The sequence below is a fragment of the Lolium rigidum genome, chromosome 5 (genome assembly GCF_022539505.1).
Source record: "Lolium rigidum isolate FL_2022 chromosome 5, APGP_CSIRO_Lrig_0.1, whole genome shotgun sequence".
NCBI lineage: Eukaryota > Viridiplantae > Streptophyta > Magnoliopsida > Poales > Poaceae > Lolium > Lolium rigidum.
Window position 1 is genome coordinate 189,410,414 of NC_061512.1, and position 5,157 is coordinate 189,415,570.

The following is a 5,157-nucleotide window of genomic DNA, read 5'->3' on the forward strand; positions in this document are numbered from 1 at the left end:
TCCCCTATACTTGTGGGTCATCAGTCGGCAGCACCGGGCTGTAGACCGGACCAGCCGGTCAGACAGCCGGTCTGCCGGGCGACACGCCGGCCCGGCCGGTGTATGAGTCGGCGCGCCTGGCCGTAGTCCGGGCTGTGATGATTAATATGAATCTTCCAGATTTTTTTGACACAAGTTCATGCAAAAACTCAATACTTGTACACATATTACAGCAATATAGAGTGAATCCCATGATATGAGGTGTATGGCATTCCAAAGGCATGAGGTACTAAGCCTAACCCTAACCCTAGATTCTCAAATGCCTCAAAGATGAAGCAAGAGGCAAGGGGATCCAAGACATAGGGAGGTTAGGAGGGAAATTACCCGAAAACATTGCTCTCCTTGCTCAATGGAGCAAGAAAAACTTCAAGGGGATGCTTGAGGAGAAAAATCCCAAGATGTCCAAAACCGGCTTGAGAGGGACCAAATCCCTTGGTGGAGATCCTCCAAAGGGCCCGATCTATGGTGGAGTGGATTATGAGGGGAATGTAGTGGTGGGAATGCCCTAGGGGATGGAGGAGAGGTAGGGCGGCGTCAATGGTGGTTGTGGTTGAGGGGGAGAATGAGGTGTTGGAGATATGCCCAAGAGGCAATAATGAAGTGGTTATTATTATATGTTTGTGTTTATGATAAGTGTTTGCATCCCATGCTATAATTGTATTAACCGAAAATATTAATACTTGTGTGTAATGTAAACATGAAATAGTCCCTAGTAAGCCTCTTGTTAAACTAACTTGTTGATTAACAGATGATCATGGTTTCCTGACCATGAACATTGGATGTTGTTAATAACAAGGTTATTTGGGAGAATGATATAATGGACACACACCCATAATAAGTGTAGCATAAGATCAAGTCATTAAGTTCATCTTGCTATAAGCTTTTGATACATAGTAACCTAATCCTTCGACCATGAGATCATGTAAATCACTTATACCAGATGGGTACTTTGATTACATCAAATGCCACTACGTAAATGAGTGGTTATAAAGATGGGATTAAGTATTCAAAAAGTATGATTTGAGGCATATGGATCAAGAGTGGGATTTGTCCACCCTGATGACGAATAGATATGCTTTGTGCCCTCTCGGTGGCATGTCGTCTAATTAGCTTGCAAGCATGTGACAAGGTCACAAGAGATAACACACCACGGTACGAGTAAAGAGTACTTACCGGTAACGAGGTTGAACTAGGTATAGAGATACCGATGATCGAGCGTCGGATAAGTAAAGTATCGCGCGATAAAGGAAATTGGTATCGTATGTTAATGGTTCATTCGATCACATAGTTCATCGTTGAATATGTAGGAGTCATTACAGATCTACAGGTCCCGCTGATGATTATTGGTCAGAGAGGCGTCTCAATCATTATTGCACATTCTCGAACCGTAGCGTGACACACTTAAGGTTTCGATGTTGCTCGGGGTAGTTTCGAGATTAACTAAATAGTTTGGAGAGTTACAGAATTGTTCCGGGAAGATGATTAATGATTTATTAATTAATTGAATTAGTAAATATTAATATGTATTTATTTAATAGAAATAAATATGAGGCTAAAAGTAGTCTATAAGAAATTTTTCCTAATGAGCCAATTTATAGGAGAATTGCGATGGAGCACATAGGTCCTCCACTCCCTTGTATCCCACCATCCTTCTTTTACATCCGGCCGTTCGTTTCTAGTACAGGCTCCAGGTATAATACCAGCTATACACGTAACCAAAACTGTATTCATATTGCAAACAGTACATGTGGGCCATGCATAATAATGGTAATTATTAAATGTAGCAGAGTTAATTAATGGATCATAAGTTCAAAGTAGTTGGTAGATTTAAATGCAGCATGGGCCGCAGATTTTGACTAAAGGCTGAATCCAAATCAATGCCCTCAATTTTGAAATCCAGATTTAATGTACATCAGATATAAAACTTTAACTTTTAGTTTGATTACTAAATTTTTAAAAATATTTTTCATTCTATGGTAGGTATGGATTTCTAGAACATGAGATAAAATCATTTTTCATTCCACTAAAAATATGTGTGATAAGGCTGTGGGTGAACACTTTGAATTTATGTGCTTGAAAAATATAATTATTTTAAGGAACCACCATTAAAAATATTTGGCATTGTACAACTAAAATATTTTTTTATTTCATATTTAAGTATATGTTGTGAGAAATTCCATGTGGAGCCCACCATCATTCAAAGTAGTTATCACACTTGTGGTAAAAAGTTTCCCAGCCGGTTAAAAATAATTTACTACTAGATTCAAAAAAAAATTATTACATCCCCCTCTCTTATCTACTCCAATTAAATGCTATGCGGTAGAAAGTCAAGGATCATAATGTTTATAAATGCTACTAATTGTCCTAGAATTTATTGTCCTCTTAAATTGCAGTGTATTCCTCACGTATTCTTTTATTTTTCTCTTTACGAAATGGTTTAATGCTTTTAAATGCTACTTTGTTTACAGATCATAAAGGACTTGGGGGCGGTTCAGATATGAGGGGCGCGCGCCCCTAAGAGCCAAAAATTCACGTCCCAATTTATAGACCCTATATTGACAATCTGTCAAAGCAAAAGAAAGAAAGAAAAAAGAGGAAAGGCAGTCCCGGCCAGCTGGGCCGGACGGCCATGCACGCAAGGGCCAAGCAAATGAGAGGCAGCGTTGGCTGCCTTGGCCGATCGATCAGATCGATCGTGGCCAGGCACGACCGCTCGTGCGCGTCACAAGCAGGATAAAGTTCCGCCTATAAAAGGAGCATGCGCCTGGCGCAAAATAGTAGATTTTCGGCTGCTCCCCTTTGCTCCGTTTGCTTCTCCTTTTGCCTAGTTTCTTCCACCTAACGCGAACAGGTGAAGCCTTGTCCACGGAAACTCTCCACCACCACCACGTCGTCATGCCGCGGGACTAGATCTCATCTACCACATCTTCCCGCTTGCTGGAACAAGGAGGAGATATCTTCATCGAGCTATACGTGTGACCGAATACGGAGGTGCTGCCAGATTGCAGCGCCGGAGAGATCCTCATCACGATCTTGAGATCGGCAAGTGTACCACTACATCGTCCACGAGATCCGATCTCGTTTCCGCTTAGCGATCTACAAGGGTATGTGGATCCGATATTTCTCGTTCCTTAGATCTAGTAGATTAGATCTTGACGGTTTTTCCTAGATTGGATCTTGGTTTTATTCGTTCTTGCGGTAGAATTTTTTTATTTTACATGTATCAAACCCATCAGTGGTATTAGAGCCGTGTCTATGCATAGATCTATTGCACAAGTAGAACACAATGGTTTTGTGGGCGTTGATGCTTTCGTTGTCGCTTGCTTTTCGTGTACTTTGCATCTTGCGGGATGGGGGATGAAGCTGCCCGGGCTAACCTTACATGACTGCGTTCATGAGAATTGCTCCACGCTTGACATGCAACTTGTATTGCATAAGTGGCTCAGCGAGTGTCAGTTTCTCCCTTCATATTTAAGATCCAATTTACAATCTGCACTTGACAACACTTGTATCACCGTTGTGGTTCCTGCTCGTAGGTCGATCGGATCTTACTCGAAAGCCCCAAACCACGTAAAACATGCAAACACTTTTTAGAGGCGTCTAATTTGTTTTTGCAGGGGGCATGTGATGTGATATGGCTATGTGATTGTGACTATATTTGATGTATGAGATGATCATTGGCAATGGCGGCAGGAGCCTAATGGTTGTCTTTAAATTTGTTAACACCTGCGTGTCTATTCATCATGTAATAGCTTTATTTCAAGTAGTTGTTATAGTATCTATAAGTGATGGACAACCATGAAGCGAAGCCACTGACCTTGCCGCCATGTTGGTGATGATGGAGATCATGTCCGTGCTTTGGATATGGAGATTAAAAGCACAAGAAGAAAGGCCATATCATATCTATTATGAATTGCATGTGATGTTAATCCTTTATGCATCTTATTTTTCTTAGATCGCGATGGTAGCATTATAAGATGATCCCTCTCACTAAATATCAAGATAATAAAGTGTTCGTCCTTAGTATGCACCGTTGCTAAGACTTGTCGTTTCGAAGCATCACGTGATGATCGGGTGTTATAGATTCTACATGTGCATACAATGGGTGCAAGCCAGATTTGCACATGCGAATACTAAGGTTAGACTTGACGAGCCTAGCATGTACAGACATGGTCTCGGAACACGGGATACCGAAAGGTAGAGCATGAGTCATATGAATGATATGATGAACATTTTGAATGTTCGCCTTTGAAACTACATCTTCTCTCGTGAAGATCGGACTTGGTGTAGTGGATTTGGTTCGTGTAATCACTAAGACAATGTGAGGGATGTTGTTTTGAGTGGGAGTTCACCTAGTATATTTAAGAATTAAAATGAACTCAATTTATCATAAACTTAGTCTAAACTCTTTGCAAATATCTTGTAGATCATGGCGGGCCCCACCATCAATTTTAATCAGTTCCTAGAGAAAGGAAAGCTTAAGAACAATGGAAGAAACTTCATAGATTGGATCCGTCATGTGAGGATTGTCCTCACTGCTAGACAACTGCAATATGTGCTCGATGCACCGCTAGGTGCCCCACCTGCAGAAAATGCTCCCGATGAGGTGAAAAATGTTTACCAAACTCAGAAAGTTCACTACACCCAAGTTCAGTGCGCCATCTTGTACGACCTAGAGGCAGAGCTTCAGAAGCATTTTGAAAACCACGACCCTTGTGAGATAGTCCATGAGCTCAAAGCTATCTTTGAAACTCATGCGGCCGTGGAAAGCTATGAAGCCTCGAAACAGTTCTTTGGCTGCAAGATGGAAGAGGGTAGCTCCGTTAGCGAGCACGTGCTCAAGATGTCTGGGCACGCGAAGAAGCTCAATGACTTGGGAATAGTGATTCCTAATCAGTTGGGTATTCATCGTGTCCTCCAATCACTGCCATCTAGTTACAAGAACTTCGTGATGAACTACAACATGCAGTGCATGAACAAGGAGTTACCTGAACTCTTCTCCATGCTGAAAACTGCTGAAGTGGAGATAAAGAAAGAGCACCAAGTGTTGATGGTCAACAAGACCACCAGTTTCAAGAAACAGGGCAAGCCTAAGAAGGGCAACTTCAAGAAGGGTGG